Source organism: Hylobates moloch, unplaced genomic scaffold (assembly GCF_009828535.3).
Source record: "Hylobates moloch isolate HMO894 unplaced genomic scaffold, HMol_V3 SCAFFOLD_5, whole genome shotgun sequence".
In the NCBI taxonomy this organism is placed as follows: Eukaryota; Metazoa; Chordata; class Mammalia; order Primates; family Hylobatidae; genus Hylobates; species Hylobates moloch.
Window position 1 is genome coordinate 144,653,466 of NW_026652280.1, and position 20,389 is coordinate 144,673,854.

Sequence of the window (20,389 nt, forward strand, 5' to 3'; positions counted from 1 at the left end):
AAAAAAAAAAAAATTAAGGCCTCATACATGAGTAGAATAACGTAAGTTTTCAAATAGTAAATCACCTAGGTTTCAGCTCATTGGAGATTTGACTTTCAATTTTTCAGTATTACTGATTCAAACTACTTAGGAAGATATATTGTCAAATTAAAATATTTCTAAAGTTAACCGAGCAGAAGTCTCTTCTTTCCTAACAGCACCGTAGGCTTTTATTATGTAACAGGTTATTAGATGGAAACAAAAAAAGTTATGCTCTTTTGTGTTGAGACCTCCTAATTTTCCTCAATTATCTCTGCTTCTCAGTTATGTTATTTCGTTTCAGTGTGGTGGATGCTTTGTTTCCCAGGATCTTCTTTTGCCTTTGTACTGATTTGGGAGGGTATTCGTTTGCATGAGATACTTGCACTTGGCCTGAAATCTGTGAAAGGGAAAAGGATGAAAAAAAAGAAAATGACATGGCCTCCAGCACTTTCTTCTTTCTTTTTTTATTTTATTTTATTTTTTATTTTTCATATGAAACAGTTTCCTGCAAGGATCTTCTATATACAGTGAAAGATGCTTTTGATATGTAGATCAAGCAAAATGGTAAATACATAGCCCTCTCTTTTCAAATATTCCCTTATTCTACAATGTGCCTGTAGTGCCAATTTCTTTGATTTCCATGAGGCCTACCCTTGGGTTTGTATTGTAACTTGGTATCTTTCCATTGTCTCTTACCACAAAAATTCCTTTTAAGAAATTGCATTCAGAATTGAATCCATCAAACTTCAGCTGCTCGTTCTCCTCCTCCTTATGGAAGATTTAGTGACTAAGTCTTTGCTTTGATTTTCTCTCAAACTTTGAGGGTTCTTGCTTTCTCTCCTAATTGCAACAATTTGGTGTCCCCTTTTGCCTGGGCGTAAATAAAAACAGCAACAATTGGTTAAAAGATATGGGGGCGCGGCCGGGCACGGTGGCTCACGCTTGTAATCCCAGCACTTTTGGGAGGCCGAGGCAGGCGGATCACGAGGTGAGGAGATCGAGACCATGGTGAAACCCCGTCTCTACTAAAAAAAATACAAAAAATTAGCCGGGCGTGGTGGTGGGCACCTGTAGTCCCAGCTACTCGGGAGGCTGAGGCAGGAGAATGGCGTGAACCCAACCTTGCAGTGAGCCGAGATCGCGCCACTGCACTCCAGCGTGGGTGACAGAGTGAGACTCTGTCTCAAAAAAAAAATAGAAGGCACAATTTCTGTTCCTCAGGGCTCACCTAGTAGCATATATATATGATAACTTTACAAATATTATACACAAAGCATATTAGCAGATATGCACAAATTCTATTGTTATACCATAGAAAAGTGAGACAATAATTCTGACTAGAGGAATACAGAGTTCCTGAAAAGAAGGAATTTTGTTGGGCTTTGAAAAAAGGGTAGGATTTTAAAAGGTAGGTATGAAAAAGATACATTGGTTACTTTAAGATCAAATAGAATTACTCTGCTTAAGTATGTCTTTTGTCTCATTGAAAAACAAAACAGATACAGTTCATGAAAAAGGTAGGTATGTGTGGCTTGAAATGAATTTTTAAATGATGGATATTCTTTCTTTAAATGCCGGAAATAAGATATTTTTCTTTCTCATTGTGTGAAATAAATAAGACTAAAAGCTGGAAAATTATAAAAGTCACGTGATTAAATGAGGCAAGCAATGCTTCCTAAAGGTTTCAACCCAGTGTACACTTTCCCTGAGGCTAGTTGGAACTAGTACACAGTCACATCATATGGGTGGCCAGTCAATGTGGTGCCAGCAATAAAATGTGTAATCAACTTTCACATGTTTTCCAACATTTCCAAATCACTTTGATCATGACTAATAAGAAAACTGCCGTTTCAGTTATAATCCATTAATTATCAAGGGAAAGTTCAGTTCAATACTCAGTATAATATTTCACATTTTATTTTTTTAACATAGAATAGGGCAATCTGGAAATATATATATCCTTAAAACACTAGTCAATTTTCCATTATGAAATCATGGTTCAATGTCAACATTTTTTAATTGTCATTTCCCACAAGTCCAAGTTGCTTTTGAAAACACACTTACTTTGGATGACATTTCATCTAGGTTAAATGAAAAGCAATAACCTTTATGACAGCTTTCAAAACTGCTTTTAGCAGTTCAACCTGTGGCATCATTGTCCTTCCTCATGCAGCTGAATTTCTCTCAATACAAGAAAAAATAGTTATTATGGCAGAGAAGACAGCAGAGTAACATTTCTCTATGCCAAGTGCTTTTTTAGCTTGTAAAGATGTTCCTAAATATGTGTCAGCTCCATACCACAGGACACTGTTAACTTGAATAGTTAGAAAGGTACCAGGAAGCAGCATCCATCCAAGAAAGCAACATATAAGAGCTTGTTGAAAGCTGAAAATGATTTAGGGAGGGAAATTTCAGAAATGACAGCTTTTTAAATCTAATCAAAAACTCTTTCTACACCAGGAGACATTTAGTCTTCCATTGGCTCTAATAGGTATCTTAGAAATCTGCAGAGTTTTAGAAGGCTACAGAAGGCTGCTAAAGCAACACTTGAAAGCCCAATTCTAAGATAAGACATTGTGACACCACTGACAATGGATTAATATGAAGGAGGAATCAACATGAAAGGCTGTTGTCGGAGATATCATCTGAGACAAAAATCTTAAATAATGATAGCTCTAAAAGCTGTCTTTTTAACTCATGCTGACATGATTTTTCTTTTTACTCACACGATTAAAATTCCCATTCCAAAGTAACAGTGTGTACACACACAGACATACCCATACTCAACTGACACCTGTAATATTCACATAGGCTTTGCTATTCAAAGTGTGGTCTACAGACCAGCATCACCTGAGAGCTCATTAGAATTTCAGAATCTCAGGGCTGGGCGTGGTGGCTCATGCCTGTAATCCCAGCACTTTGGGAGGCCAAGTTGGGTGGATCGCCTGAGGTGAGAAATTTGAGACCAGCCTGGCCAACACAGTGAAACCCAGTCTCTACTAAAAATACAAAAATTAGCAGGGCGTGGTAGTGGGCGCCTGTAATCCCAGCTACTCAGGAGGCTGAGGCAGGAGAATCACTTGAACCTAGGAGGCGGAGGTTGCTGTGAGCTGAGATGGCACCACTGTACTCCAGTCTGGGCGACAGAGAGAAACTCTGTCTCAAAAAAAAAAAAAAAAAAAAGGAATTTCAGAATCTCAAGGGCCATCTCAGGCCTGCAGACTAAGTCTGCATTTTAACAAGATCCCTGGATGATTTCTGTGCACATTAAGTTTGAGAAACACTGATTTAAAAACAAGCTTTAGAAGATGCATAGCTCTCTCATCCTTAAAACCTATGGATCTGAATTTAAACCCTTTATGAATCTCCTCATTATCTAAGGCAGTACAGTTTAGTGAGTGGTTAAGAGCAAGTACTTCCAAAAATTTCCCGTCCAAATGGCCTGGAGCCCACTTCTAAGGCCAGCGTGGGCCTCTTCTCTGGCTCAGTTCTCCTGACCAGTGTGACTGTCTGGGGTGAGGAACAGGGGAAAGATGAAGGTTCGGCACATACTTGGGAGGCCCCTTCTCCTACAGAATGTTGCACAGAGTGGAAAGAGATTAGGGCTGGTCCTGCGTTGGGACCTCCATTTGCACTCTTGTCCAGGCCTCGCAAATGTTGACAGGTATGGCTTATTAAAAATCAATCTGTGAAGCCAGGTGTGATGGCTCAAGCCTGTAGTTCCAGCACTTTGGAAAGCTGAGGCAGGTGGATCACTTTAGCTCAGGAGTTTGAGACCAGCCTGGGCAATGTGGCAAAACCTGGTCTCTACAAAAAATACAAAAATTAGATGGACATGGTGGCGTGCACCTGTAGTCCTAACTACAGGCTGAGGTGAGAGGATCTCTTGAGCCTGGGAGGTTAAGGCTGCAGTGACCCAAGATCGTGCCATTGCACCCAGCCTGGGCAACAGAGCGAGACCCTGTCTCAAAATAAAGAAATATGTGGCTATACTGATGATTTTATGAAACAGAGTCTTTTCAAATGTTTTGAAAAAAAATTTTTTTGTAATTCCTTCTCCCTCTCCTTACTGCCTCTGATTGGTGGGTTAGAAGGTGCTGGTCCAGATGCCATGTCCTTCCTTTTCACCTATTTTCTCTTCCTCCATTCAACTACTGCCAGCGTGGCCCTGCTGGGAGCTCTGTTTCCTTAGAGACTCACATCTACACTCAGGCTTCTAGGCTTCATGCCAGAGGAGTCCGTCAATGACACAGAGGGCAGTGTACTTTCCTAGATATACAAGCACAGCTCCTACTGCCATCAGTGGGAGTTCTACAATCAGATTGAGAGCAGAATACAGTCTAGGATTGGAAATTTGTCCTCAAGGTAAGTCAGCATAAGTGGCCTGGTTACAGAAGAGTCACACTCCACAATGAAATAGCAAATGCATTGAGAATTTAGAGAAGAGTCTCTCCAAGCTCTGGAAGGAGAAGCAGGTGAAAATAAGTTGAACTACAATCAGTCATCAAAGAATTTTGTAAAGTTTTTGAAAGAAAGTATATAGTAAGTGACCCATTTATTAAGATATTTTCAAAATTAGCCATCTCAACTACTTGAAAGATTCTGGAAATAAACAAAAAGTCTCTGAACACCACACACTTTCCTTACACAGTTTCCTTTTTCTCACCTGCTTAATTCTACCCTTCTCCCAGGTCTCAGTTTAAATAGGAAGCCTTCCTAGATTAGTTCAGGTGTCCTCTTTTTTTTTGAGACGGAGTCTCGCTCTGTCGCCCAGGCTGGAGTGCAGTGCCTTGATCTCAGCTCACTGCAAGCTCCGCCTCCCAGGTTCATGCCATTCTCCTGCCTCAGCCTCCTGAGTAGCTGGGACTACAGGCGCCTGCCACCATGCCCGGCTAATTTTTTTGTATTTTTAGCAGAGACGGGGTTTCACCTTATTAGCCAGGATGGTCTCGATCTCCTGACCTCGTGATCCACCCGCCTCAGCCTCCCAAAGTGCTGGGATTACAGGTGTGAGCCACCACACCCAGCGAGGTGTCCTCTTTTAAATGCTCTTAGAGCATCCTGCATTTTTTCTTCATAGCACCCATCTAATCTCATTAAATAGTTGAGTAATCATGTCTTTTATAATGTTTGTCTCTTCAGGTAGATTATAAGCTTCATGAGGACAAGGACCATATCTGTCTAATTATGTGACTGAAACACAGTAAGTACTTAATAAATACTTGTTCAATGAATGCACATTTAGTAGCCTAAATATATACTCCCATAGTCTTTGTTTTTAGAGATGGAGTCTTGCTACATTGCCCAGGCTGGAGTGCAGTGTGCTGTGCAGTCATAGCACACTACAGCATTGAGCTCCTGGGCTCTAAATGATCTTCCCACCTCAGTCTCTTCAGTATCTGGGACTATAGGTGTCTGCCTCAGTGGTGGCTAAAAGTCTTATAGTAAAAGCACATCCACCTCAATTTACGGGAACTTACTAGATCTTCACCCAGACCTGTTTATACTACAGATGTAATTTAGGTGTATTTGTTTATCTATTGTCCCAAATTCCAACTTATGTCAGTTGGAATTTGGGAAAATAGATAAACAAATCCACCTGAAACTAGAAAGAGAAGGCAGGGAGGAGCATAAGGTAGAGATTAAACAGGCCAGCTTGACAGACAGTCTCAGAGCAAGAAGACAGAACACCACAGATAAAAACTAAAAGAACGTAATAATGTGGTGCTAATATTAGGAGCAAGATATTGAGGAGGGTATCTTTGTAACAAACTTGGGAATCCTACAGTTAGTGTTGATCATTATTAATCTTAGTTAAAACAAGCAGGTGGGCCGGGTGCAGTGAATGGCTCACGCGTGTAATCCCAGCACTTTGGGAGGCCGAGGTAGGCAGATCACTGGTGGTCAGGAGTTCAAGACCAGCCTGGCCAACATGGTGAAACCCAGTCTCTACCAAAAATACAAAAAAAAAAAAAAAAAAAAATTAGCCGGGCCTGGTGGCACATGCCTGTAATCCCAGCTACTCAGGAGGCTGAGGTAGGAGACTCTCTTGAACTCAGAGGCAGAGGTTGCGGTGAGCCAAGATCACACCACTGCACTCCAGCCTGGGTGACAGAGTGAGACTCTGTCTCAAAAAAAACAAAAACAAAACAAAAAAACTCTACCAAAAACAAAAAACCAAGCAAGTGAAATTATATTCCATCTAAAACACTTTTGTATACTTTATTACATTTGATTTTCATAACATACACAAGGGGGCAAGCTATAATAACCAGGAAAACTTGCTTTTTTTTTTTTTTTTTTGACAGTGTTGCTCTGTCGCCAGGCTGCAATGGTGTGATCCCAGCTCACTGCAACTTCCGCCTCCCAGGTTCAAGCAATTCTTCTGCCTCAGCCTCCTGAGTAGCTGGGATTACAGGTGTGCTCCACCACGTCCGACTAATTTTTGTATTTTTAGTAGAGACAAGATTTCACCATGTTGGTCAGGCTGGTCTCGAACTCCTGACCTCGTGCGTGATCCGTCCCCCTTGGCCCCCCAAAGTGCTGGGATTATAGGCATGAACCACTGAGCCTGGTCGGAAAACTTGCTTATATGAAATACCTCATTCCATGGTGAAGGTAATAAATTAGGTGCTACTACAGTTTCTCACTAAATATTATTAGAAGCATTTAGCTTTGATTTTTAAAGATAATTTTTAGAGAAGAGATTTCATAATGATTTCAAAAAGTTTAAAAATTCAACACTATTTTTAATAATGATTCACTGAGAGAGTTAGACATTATATTTAAATCAAGCTACCTAAATCTTACAACAGAGGTGCATAAATCATATAGATCTTATAAATATGCAGTAGATGTAAATTTTATTATTTATAATATTTTAAAAGTAGATGTCTTGGACATTAACTTATAATTTTACATTAATTATATCTCTGTATTTTGACAATGCTCTTTAGAGAATGCTGAATTTTAAAAAAAACTTAGATACACCCTCAAAATCATGCTCACTTTATTTCTTTTAATTTTTTATGCTTACTTTATACTAGAAATGCGAAAATATATTTTAATTTTTCAAATGGTGTTAGTATCCAGAATTATATCTAATTTTTTCACTGAAATAAAGAATAATGACAACAAGGTAAAAAGTACAAAGTATGTCAGAGGTGATAAGGAGAAATTGTTGACAGACGAAAGACATTCCCAGCTAAGTTCTTTAGTCAATAGCTGTTAGGTAGCACTATAAAACTGTCTTTATACAAAATGTTCATTTTATGGCTCCTTCTATAGAAGATCAAAAATTAAATATATTCAGGAACATAATTAGAGGATTAATAGACAAAGCCAATGTACAAAGGGAGAGATTTTCAGGAAAAAAGTGTTATAAGCAGTTTTTTAATGACTGTGCTTTTGAAAACAAACGTGAATTATAACAATTGTTCTCTTGTTGTGTGGGAAGGGTCACATTAAATAACTCCTGTCTGATTTTATCCCCAACAACATCCACCTAACCAGGGACAGGTTTTGCTTCTTTGATTTGCCAATGTAGGGATTATTTAGCACACCCTTTCTTTTGTTAGAGTTATAAATTCATCTTGGTCTCAACAGGTAATCAGAGGCAAAAATATCCAAGTGCTTCTTTGTAATATTATAAAGAACCAAGTAGGTAATTTTGCATTTTGAGTTCAGTGTGTGCACTATTAAATACAATAGATGTGGCCACTTTCTAACTCTTCCACTTTCCAGATCTCACCTACTGAACATTTTCTCTTGTTTTCAAGGATACGATGCATACCTTCTAAAAACAGAGACTTACTTTCTGCCATAATTAGAGGAGAATTGTTCAAATCCGATCCCCAGCATTAGCTTCTGTTTAATAAGTTACTGTAAAATGGTTGACCATAAGGCCAACGGTTAGTCACAGCCCTTGTGGGTTAGTTTGAGCCAGGAATGAGATTCCAGACTTCTGAGATTAACCACGGTGAGGCTTTCCAGGAGCTTCTAAACATTCTATCTGGTAACAAATAGTGAACTATTTCGACTCTAAGCTGGTTGTCATATGTTTTATTCATGGGCCATCATAGGAGCTGCCAAACAGATTATCATGTTTACATCAGGCCTCCTTAGAGAGAGAAATTCTTTAATAGTTGAACTAGCAGGGTCAGTCAGTACAGAGATGCCTGCGGGCAACCCAATAATAAATAAATTCATTAATAAGAGGAGAAGAAATGAAATCAAACACTGAGCGTTTAATGATGTCCTTCAGCAGTTACCAATCAATATGTTTTTATCTCTGGCTGAAAAGGTTATATTAAGGTTTCATCATTTTAGCAGCATCCTCCTTGTATTTATTTATTTTCAACAGGAGTGAGGAAATACAGAGGGGCATGGAAAAGTGCAGAGTCCACAGAAGCCACTTCACTGGAGTTGACAAACCTTTACAAATGTCTGTTTGCGGTACTGCATCTTTTGAGCAATTTGGTCTCTTCCAGTAATCTATGGGCCACATGGAGTTGCTGTATTGTTTCTGTTGGAAAGAAATGCACTTAAACAGATGTTGTGACAGGCAGTAGCATTTCCTTTCCTCGAGAGTCTATTGAAAAATTGATTTAAAAGGACACATGACATTTTGGCAGGGTAGGAGCTTTACTAGATTGTGCTTGCTTATTTATTTGTTTGATTGTTTAGGAAGGATTTTCCACAACTTTGCCTTAGTCCAGCTATTCAGCTTTAGGGAAGAAACTTTGTTTTCTGATTGGAAGAAGACACATGACCTAACAGTTGCGATCATTCACGAGAATACTTTCCTTTCAGATCAGCAGTTATTATGCAGCATGTGGAGAATTACACGGAACCACCCAGAGTATCAGAGATACTCTGATAATTGAGACTGGTTATTGACATAAACATCATTCTCTGAAGGTTCATAAAGGAATTTGTTACAGTCATAGTATCCTAGAAATGGAAGGCACCTTGAACATCTCCATGTAGAGGGTTACCTACATTGCTGTGAATACTGGAGGCTTCTAGATATAGTCTCTCTCTCAGAGATGTATGAATTATAACATCTAGAGATTCTCATATAGAGATAATATAACATTTACCTAACATGCTTCTCAACAGGAATATTAACCTCCATTTCCCAGATACAGAGCCACGGAGGTAGGAGACCCAATGTCAACTCTGACTGTTCATTCCAGTGACAACATATAATTGTATGATAAATGACATTTAAAATTGGAGTTGGGATTAGTAATACCTTCATGAGAATTTATTGCCTATATTGCTTAATAAAGAAATGAAATGTATCTCAGTTTAGGTATTAGTTTATGAAAAGAGAATGGCCAAAAAGGAACAGATGTTTATATACATGGAAACCACGTAAGATATCAATTTTTAAAGGAAAATGCAACTGATATCAGGACACTTCCTCTGTGATTTCCCGGTACTTATGCTGTTTGTATAATGTATCTTTGCATGTTCTCTACCTCGAATGGTCTTCATAAACATGCTTACTTGGCAAACTCTACTAATTCTAAATGATCAGTTTATCCATCTATCTTTGAAGATTTTTTTGAAAATGCCATGCAGAGTTCGTTATGAGTCACTTTCTTCTCTCTGCCATCACTGTGCCTTGATCAGCACTTTCTTATTGTCTGACCCACCTAGTATTTATTTTAATTGTTTTTTTACATTTCTCCCTTCTCTGACTATGAGAGCCACGTGGGGAGGGACAATGTCAGATTCATTGTTTGTTGTATTCTTCGCCTCAAGTTCAGTACTTGGCACAGCATAGTAACTCAATAAATGTATATAAAATAAATGAGTATGACCAAAACACACACATAAGTCAGTTTCAGTCTAAAATTCTACCCAGATATATATATAATATCCAAATAAGATTAATTTAAGCAAAGACACAGTATTTTCGGATATCCTAGGACTATAGAGGGACAGAAAGAAGAAAATAATATTGCAATGCTATATCATTTGTAGACTAAAATAAAAATAGTTTCTTGAATTGTCTCAATTATCTTTGCCCTCAGATAGCTTTTCAGATTTTGGAAACTTCAGCGTGTGTTCTTTCTGAATCACTATCTGGTAAGCAAGGCAATCACAGAAATTTCTTGAATCCGTGCCTGGGTAGGGAAATTCTTGAGAACTGAAAGAATTTGATTCACAAAAAGGTTTAGTACCATTCATGGAATGCATATTCTAATCACTTCATGCTGTTTTTTTAAGGAAATGCCACTGATTGTTTCAGAAGGAAGCACATCAACACTATTATGGTGAAACTAAAGTAGAATTATGGGTTTCTCTACTTGGGCTTTTAAAAATTGATTTTCTGAGGGGGTGTACACATGCACACATCTTAACATCCCCTTGAATTATGAGAATGTGGAAAAATATTCTTATTATAAATCTAGGATGTTGTTTACCTTACTATATTCTAGATGTCTGAGATGTATGTAAAGATACAGAAAATACTCGTCTTTTCATCTGTTTATTTGATCAATATTTCTTTGATAATTAGTTATAAAACTTTCTGTTGGGCACGGAGGATACAAAGATTTTCCGGATCTGGATAAATTTAGAAATAAAAATTTAAAAAGAAATAGTATATAGAAAGTAAAAAACAAAAACAAAAAAGCAATTGACAGCTGAGATATTTTATAACCTGTAGTAATACCAGAGGGCAGCAGGATATACAGTATACCAATGATCTTTCTAGTTTTGTAAACACATGATAAACCTCAAGCAAAAATGGTCATCCTTCCCCCTCAAAAATATAAACCATACTAAACAGCCTGTATCCACCATATCTATTTACCGTACTTGAAAAAGTCTACAAATCATATACAAGAAGTACTGTGAGAACAAGGAGCCAATTCTTAAAGGGCATATTCTCTTCCATTATCATGCTACTAAACATGACTTTAACGATTAGCATGGCCAGCAAATGCCTGGACCCTGCAAATGGGAGATTTAACAGCAAGACCAAATGGCCACAATGGTCGCCACCTGCTCATTCCCTCTTGTAATCAATCAGGCCTAACCCAACAAAATGACCAAATTACAATGATTGGTTAAGAAGAACTGGACCAGCACACAGTTACCAAGTGACATGGAAGTAATTTTGCCACTGTAGGGGGCAAGGAAAACTTCCTCTTTGCACTCTGAAGGTTCACTGAAAATCAACTAACCTCAGGAAGATTAATAGGAGAAAAGGCATCCAAAGTTTATTAAAACTAGCCCAAGCATTCCCGAGAGTCATACAAAATATGAACTCAAAGAAGGGCCAGCTGATAGAAGCTTAACTACTCTATTCGTAGGGGAGAGGTGTATGGATCTGGGAGGTGGGAGGTGAGGGATGGAGCTGCCTAAGAACAAAGGTTGTCTTATGCAGACAAAGTGCCCCAGGTAATCTCCTGGTGCTACCCTCAGAAAAAGAGAAGGAAAGTCTATTTGGGTGTGGTGAAGACTCCTAGTCTCCTCTCTCTTGTTAGTTGATCTTTACTAGTTATTTGATCAGAGGGTTAAAGACAATTGCATTTCTCTTGGAAAGAAGCTTTCTTGGTCAGATAAGGAAATTCCAGAGTCCCTCCCTGTGCTCCTTACAGTGGTGGGAGGAGTAGTGGGGGGAATGGTGGGGGTGGGAGGGAGGGGCCGGGGAACAAGATAAGGTTTAAGTACCTTGATTCTAAGGCAGTTGGTAAGGCCTCTCAGCATTTCAAAGTGGCAGTCTCTGGGACATGGCTTTCTGAACCTCAACACCACCATTACTTGAAAAACAAGTAAGCTGTGCAGAAGGTGGGGATGGTTAATGGGCACAAAAAAAGTAGTTAAAAAGAATGAATAGGCTGGGCGTGGTGGCTCATGCCTGTAATCCCTGCACTTTGGGAGGCCGAGGTGAGTGGATCAGGAGATCAGGAGTTCAAGACCAGCCTGGCCAAGATGGTGAAACCCTGTCTCTACTAAAAATACAAAAAAATTAGCCGGGTGCTGTGGTGGGCGCCTGTAATCCCAGCTACTCAGGAGGCTGAGGTAGGAGAATTGCTTGAACCTGGGAGGTGGAGGTTGCAGTGAGCCGAAATCGGGCCACTGCACTCTAGCCTGGGTGACAGAGTGAGACCCTGTAACCACACTTCGGAGGCCAAGGGGGTGGACTACGGGGGGGGATTTGACCCTCCCAAATGGTGAAACCCCTCTATAAAAAAAAATGAATGAGACCTACTATTTGATAGCACAGTAGGGTGACTATAGTTAATAATAACTTAACTGTACACTTTAAAATAACTTAAAGAGTATAACTGGATTGTTTGTAACTCAAAGGATAAATGCTTGTGGGGATGGATACCCCATTCTCTATCACGTGCTATTTCACACTGCACGTCTACATCAAAACATCTCATTTACCCTATAAATATATACATCTACTATGTACCCACAAAAATTATAAATTAAAAAAAAATCACTTAAGTTGACTTTATTCTTGGGCACTTTTCTCTCCTGTACTCTATCGTAATTAAGTAATACTTCCCTGGTAGGCATTCAAAATGGTATAAAGACTGTAAGAGGATATCCAGTGGGGATGGGAGTGCGGCGTTAGCGAGGCACCATCCTGTTGTTTTCAATACATTCACCCAGAATATGGTGAATACCTAGGGTGACTCTATGATTTATTGTCAAAACTTGGTGCTTTTCAAGTGAAAGGAAGTGCTATTTCATTAGTTAGACTAGACAGTTGATGTAAACTGGAACCATCCACGGCAAACTGAGATGTATAATCAACCTGTGAATAATTAGCCCTATCTAGACAGTTTTAAATGAGTTAAGACAGATGAGTGAAGTTAATTGTTGTATATAGACTGTGTAAGGTCATTTTTCAAAAAAAGTTTTGACCACACAGTTGATTACCTAGCCCTAGAAAGCATGTCGTTGATTCAAAACAACTTGTTCCACTGTATCTTCTATAGTTTAAATGACATATTTAGATGCTTTTTCCATGGAATAGTTAAGAATTCTTCACCTTTATTTTTCTATAAGCTTTGATAATCTAAAATCGTTCCACTAATACAATGTCCTGAGCAATCAAAAATGTGTAATGATTAAAAAGTAAGATGCATAAGGTTTGAATCAAGGAATCTGGAATATTGCTTTGGCTGTAATGTTACTAACAAATTGGACTTAACTTCATTCTGCCTTCATTTTCTCATTGTTACAAAGGTGATAGTATCACTTGTTAATTTCCTAGGGGCACAATAAAGATTAATAAAAAAATGCTTATGGAAATACTTTAAACACCTAAGATATTTAAATTTGAACATTTTCTTTCCTAAATCTTTATAGCAATAAAGAAGGTAAAAGAGGAGGTGTAAAAAGTCTTAGCATAGAATTAAACATAGTAGTTAAAATAATGCAAAGAAAAATTTGTTAATAAAAGGAAAGGAAAGTCTTTCTGACTGGGCAACTTTCAGCCCCTGACAATTTGCTAACAATTTCAGAAATCCTTCCCAAAATCTACTTCACCCTGAACTCTCCTCTGACAGTTACATGTTTTCTATGTTCCCTATTAGACTGTATGCCTTGCAAGACCCAACTATGCTTTATCTGTCATATAATTGCACAATGTTTGACCTAAAGTAGGTACTCAAAACATATTTTTGATCAAATTCGTTAATGTATATCACAAATTTAGAGAAATAGAATAAGACATCTCTATTTGAATATTAACAATCTCTAATTTGGTCTTGCCAGGTTCTGTTTTCTTTTAAATTTTTTTGTTTGATCTTTTTCAAAGGTCTCCTTTGAAAAAGGAAAACCACTAAAACCTAGAAAAGGAAGCTTTTAAGAACTACTAAAAGTTCTATAAATTCTCACCATAGGATGCCTTTCTACTGTGTCACAGGAAGAACTGGTTTGGAGACTGAATGTGGATGTGACTCTGTGCAAATCATCTATTTACCTTTGGAGGTGTTAGGTCAGTTGGTGAGAGGACAGCACTAATAAGGGTAAGGTTGCTGGTTTTATTAGCTTTATACAGAGAAAAACTGCCTCAGAGTCACAGATTGTACCTCCAACCTCAGTGAGTTGTCTTGGGTCACAAAGAGAGTGCAGATTACTCAGTACAACCTATTAACAGTTTGGAAAACAAGCAACTGATGGCAGATCTAATATACAAAAGACAGCACATTATTACTTTTTAGAGTGCTAAAACAAATTGAACCCATCAAACCACTGTAAACTTAAGAAGTGTACTTTTGTCATCTATCCCCTTAGACCTCTGGGTCTATTTTCCACAGCTTTAAATGGGTATATTTAGAAAAGGAAAGTTTAAAGCCTAATTCTTAGAATACACCCAGTTCATTACTGGAACCTCTGCTTGAAGGGAAGAAAACATGGCCATGTGGTATTGGTGATAGATTGTCAAAAGTGCAAAAATCAATATGAAAATCATTAGTAGTGATCATATTTGGCATTTGGGGGGGTGATAGATTCTGAAAATATTTGTGTATTGAAATAATGGTTTTCTTTGCAAAATGTGCTTTTGCACACAAAAACAACATTTCATTATCTATGAAGCTCTGTTTTTTTAATAAACATTGAATCACAGCTCACTACTTAATGCCAAAAAAGAGAATAATTGAGAAATATTTTTGATAATACATTCGACTATGTTAAATTCAGTTACAGGGTATTTGATGACAATGTGGTAAACCAGTTGGATGCACTAAAAGAAAATGTGATAAAGAAGGTAATGGTGACATGTTAACAGCCATCTACGAGTCATTAACCAATCATGAAATGATACTTATTAAGTGTCTTTGCACAATATGGCAATGTTCTATTGTCATCAATGTTACAGATCCTGTGGTCAATCCATTTTTTAAATGAATGTGTTCTCTGGGAAGGCTGATAGAAGCAACCAATTATTTTAACTGGGTTTTCAGATAAGAACAGGAGGAGAAACTCAGACAGGAAAGAAGCCTTATACTAAACTTTCTTGCAGAGTGGTTCCCCTCTGGGTTTATCCTTTCATTCCCATTGGCATACTCTTTGGGTGACAGGTGCAACAAATATCCATTACTGCTTCCTCAAAAATGTAACTAGGACCGGACATGGTGGCTAACACCTGTAATCCCAGCACTCTGGAAGGCCAAGGCAGGCGGATCACTTGAGGTCAGGAGTTCAAGACCAGCCTGGGCAACATGGCGAAACCCAGTCTCTACTAAAAATACAAAATTAGCTGAGCACGGTGGCACGTGCCTGTAATCCCAGCTACTCAGGAGGCTGAGGCAGGAGAATCACTTGAACCTGGGAGGCAGAGGTTGCAGTGAGCCAAGACTGCACCACTGCACTCCAGCTTGGGCGACAGAATGAGACTCCATCTCTCCCCACAAAAAAAGATAATGTTTATGTATACAAATAAACAATAAGATATGACTAGATACCAATGAATGGACTACATAATATATAGTAAAACTATATGGCAGTGAACCAATCAACAATATTCCTCCAGGTGCACATAAGCCTTTTGACTTGCCATCGTTTTTATTTTTATGCTTTATAAGTAATTTACGTGTCCTTATAATAGTAAAAGAAGAACAAAAAGGTTCTATGATTGAAAATAATATGTAGTAATAGGATTACAAAAGATGTAATAGTTATAATAGGCTTTATGTCATTTTTAAAAATAAATTTGATTTTTTGACATATCCTGTAGTTTCTGGTTATACTCACAAAACAGCTTTGCCTACTTACCAAAGAAAGGTACACAAATAGAAAAATGACATCAGGGTTCCTTAAGAATGCATGCAGAATATTAATGGGGTCTTTTCCATAGTAATACTTCTAAAAACTACACATACATGCACACACACACCCCTCTTGTAATTGACTCTGTTTCTCCTGGCAGGAGAAGTGAGATTTGTGGGCCTAGGGGCTCAGTGGGAAGGCAGCAGAAGTGTTACTTCTCTTAGGATATTTAACCATGAGAGAATTCCTTCATTAATATATGCCATGTGTCTTAGTTCGTTTGGACTGCTATAACAAAATATCTTAGACTGGGTAATTTATAAACAACAGAAATTCATTTCTCACAGTTCTAGAGGCTGCGAAGTCCAAGATCAAACTTCCATGAGATTTGGTGTCTGGTAAGGGCTCACTTTCTGCTTCATAGACGGCACTATCTATTTGTCCACACAAAGCCAAAGGGATAAGCAAACAAACTCTCTCAGACCTCTTTTATAAGGGCACTAATCCCATTCATGAAGTCTCCCCTTTTATGACTTAATTGACTCCCCAAAGCCCCACCTCTTAATATGATCACGTTAGGGATGAGGTTTCAATGCATGAGTTTTGGAAGGACACAAATATTTAGACCATAGTACCATGCTATGAAATCAAACTTGTTCTATTACTGGCTCATATTGGAGCCTTGAATTGTCATCTTTCCCTGATATAAATTGCATGGTTTTTTGAAATTTTTGTTTTTTTTTGGAGACAGGGTCTCACTGCATCACCCAGGCTGGTGTGGAGTGGCACAATCATGGCTCACTGTAGCCTCAACCTCCCAGGCTCAGGTGATCCTCCCACCTCAGCTTCCTGAGTAGCTGGAACCACAGGCGTGTGCCACCACACCCATCTAATTTTTGTATTTTTTGTAGAGACAGGGTTTTGCCATGTTGCCCAGGCTGTTCTCAAACTCCTGGGCTCAAGCAATCCGCCTGTCTCAGCCTCCCAAAGTGCTTGTATTATTGGCATAAGCCACCATGCCTGGCCCTGAATATTTTTAAAATCATATGCTAAGTGACAGAATATCTCAGGATGCTGCTTTTTAGTACCTGTTGCTGAAGAAAATTCACAGGTTAAGATACCTAGAGTTTTTTTGGGAAAATGTAGATAGGAGAGTGAAAATTACATTAGCCAACTTTGACTGAAAGCCAGACATCTGGCACATCGTGTCTAATCCTAGGGACAGTGTTTAGAAGTGTGACTGTGACCCTTATAAAGGCAAGATTCAGGAAGATTAAATAACTTCCCAGATCACAGAGCTAGTTAGTGGTGGGCATCCATACTTCAGAATCTGAGCCAATCACATCTAGGTTTGAATTCTACTTCTGTCACTCACGACCTATATGAACTTGGGCAGACTTCTTAACTTCAGTGAGGTAGGTCTCCATTTGGCATCTTTGACATGTAGAGGATGCCTACTACACAGGACTGTTGAGAAGTTGGATATTTGAGACAGGGTATGTTAAAGTGCTGAGCACAAGGACCTGCCTGGAATAAGCAGCTACTCTGTGAAGTCCATAAGGTAGTTATTGCAGGAGACATCCTCCCCATAAGACTCTCTCCTCCCACAAAGTGTTAGAGATCTGGTGGGAGACAGAAGACAATAGTATATCATGGGAATGTGTTTAGACATTTACTCCAATATACAAAAGAGGTAAAAAGGGTATACTCTGTTTGAAGGAGAATGGGTACATATGAGAAGGACAGATTCACCCATTCAGCCTTTCCCAAATGCCTCTGGCAGTCCTGAACCTTTGAACCCTGGGGCTCTGAAAACAGTCATTAGGCAAGATGATCTCTGGGGGACTTTCAAATATAATGTCCTCCTGATTTCTACTGTAGATGGCACAAATATCTGCAGTAAAAGCACACACACACATAAGAGCCATACGATATATGTCCATTTGGGCGGAGGGAGATCACAGCTGATGGTTTCATGGAAGAGGGAAAAAGAAGATCGAGGATGGTATCACAAAGAAGACAGCCTCTCATAGGAATGGGTAGAATTTCAAGAGGCTGAGATCACCATTGAGGAGGAAGGAGAGAAATGAAATGCATGTTAAGTGGAAATGTTTCAGGAAGAAAGGTAAAATAGGTAAAAGCAAAAAAGAAAGAAAAGAAATGAATCTGAAGCACCTTAGAGAACGGTCAGTAACTTGACTTAACTGGAACTTTGAGGACGCGTGTAGAAAGTAGGAGAGATGGAACTGGAAACTGGAGCCTGTAAAAGACTGTTTTGAGAAAGTGGGCTTTGGAGTCTGACATATGTGGGTTTGAATTCCTATTCCCACACTCACTAGTTGTGTGAACAGAGGCAATTGACTTAACCTTTATGAGTTTCAGTGTCTTTTTCTGGAAAATGGGGGTGTTAGTAGTAATACGAAAAATACAGAATGAGGCTGGGCGCGGTGGCTCACGCCTGTAATCCCAGCACTTTGGGAGGCCGAGGTGGGTGGATCATGAGGGCAGGAGATCGAGATCATCCTGGCTAACACAGTGAAAACTCGTCTCTACTAAAAATACAAAAACAATTAGCCGAGTGTGGTGGCATGCGCCTGTAGTCCTGGCCACTTGGGAGGTTGAGGCAGGAGAATGGCTTGAACCGGGAGGTGGAGGTTGCAGTGAGGTGAGATCACGCCACTGCACTCCAGCCTGGGTGACAGAGTGAGACTCCCCATCTCAAACAAAACAAAACAAAACAAAACAAAAGCAAAACCAGAATGAGCAGAGTAGCATTTATTGAGCAATTTTGCAGGTGAGGAGACTGCGGCAAGAGAGATTAACAGACAGACCTGTCCAACAAATCACTTGTCATAGCACTGGTAAGACAGGGATTGAAATCCAGGCATTCTGGTTTCAGAAATTCATTATAATGAAATTCAGCCATTTACTTTATAGACTTAGACTACGGTGAGAGTTAAATGGGCTAACACCCTCAATATGCTTAGCCTAGTGTTAGGTACAGAGGAAGGACTCAATTGAATAAATATTAGCATAAAAAAGGCAGAGGATGAGGAGGCACAGGAAAAGTTTGAAGCCAAACCATGAAGGCTCTTGAATACTTAGGAGCAGTTTTGACATTTTTTAGTTGGCAGCTCACAATTATATGCAGGATTGCAACAAATTTGTGGTGTGATAAGAAGCTTAATTTAGAAAGATTGGTCTTTTAGGAGGTATGGGCTTAAAAAGGGAGCGAATGAGTGGAGACCAATTAGACCTTCACTGCAACAGTCATTAAATGGGCTTGAATAAGGGAGGTGGCAATGGAAAGGCTGAAGCATAGATGTAAAAGCTCTTGTAAAGACTGACATGGAAGGTGGAACAAACAAAAGATGACTCAAGGTTTCGAGGCTGGGTGACTGAGAGAACACTGCTGATGTCATTAATGGAAACAAAGGCATCAAGAAAGAAGCTGAGGCTGGGTGTGGTGGCTCACGCCTGTAATCCCAACACGTTGGGAGGCTGAGATGGGTGGATCACCTGAGGTCAGAAGTTCGAGACCAGCCTGGCCGACATGGTGAAATCCCATCTCTACTAACAATACAAAAATTAGCTGGGCGTGGTGGCATGTGCCTGTAGTCCCAGCTACTTGGGAGGCTGAGGCAGGAACCTGGGAGGTGGAGGTTGCAGTGAGCCCAGATCACATCACTTTCCAGTGTACCCCAGCCTGGGCAACAGAATGAGACTCTGTCTCAATAAAAAGGAAGGAAGGAAGGAAAGAAGGAAGGAAGGAAGGAAGGAAGGAAGGAAGGAAGGAAGGAAGGAAGAAGGAAGGAAGGAAGGAAGGAAGGAAGGAAGGAAGGAAGGAAGGAAGGAAGGAAGGAAGGAGCTGAACTTTGAGGGGGAAAATTGCTGATTGTATTCTTTTACAGGTAGAGTTTGAGATGATGACAAGTCATTTTAGGTGGAGATATTCAGCAAGCAATCATCTTTTCAGGATCTGAGCTCTACACAACAAATATGTATATAGCAACAGTATCTAAACTTTTTTTCTCAGAACATACCTGTTGATTAAATATTGAAATATCTGCTTGAAAGCATGCACACATATATTTACAAATTCTTTACACACACTTCTGTACATTAAAAAAAGATACACATAGAAAAGAATGAATAGAAATAAAAATTATGTATTTTTTCCCTGTGCACCAATGGATGTTTTTGATTACCCTCCGGTAGGTATGTACCCCATTGTGGATATTGCTGCTATATCTTAGGTCCCTTTCCAGTGTTGGGAAGCAGCCTAAACACATTTCACTGAATAAAATGATCTATTGTTTCTTCCATGAATGAAATTCTCCCCTTTTCAGGGTCTCTTGATGGTGTACACAGGAGAAAAAGGACTGCAGATGTCATTGTTCTGCAAAACTCTTGCTTGTATGCGCAAAGGTCTCTATGTAAGAATGTTCAAGGTAACGTTGTTGATAAAGGTGGAAAAAAAACCTAAAGGTTTATCAGAACGGGAAAGATACAGAAATTATGGTACATCATTCTATGGAATACAGAATTAAGATAAACTTGTATGTACTGAGTAATGGAGGAGGACTCTCCACGATATATTAGGTAAAAAAATAAG

At 39.1% G+C, this 20,389-nt stretch overlaps 1 protein-coding gene across 3 annotated transcripts in view; it reads right to left on the bottom strand.

Annotated features, from left to right (window-relative positions):
* ADGRL2 (adhesion G protein-coupled receptor L2) overlaps window positions 1-20,389 on the bottom strand; it is a 696,353-nt gene that overhangs the window by 327,805 nt on the left and 348,159 nt on the right. The gene's annotated exons all lie outside the window — the stretch shown is intronic.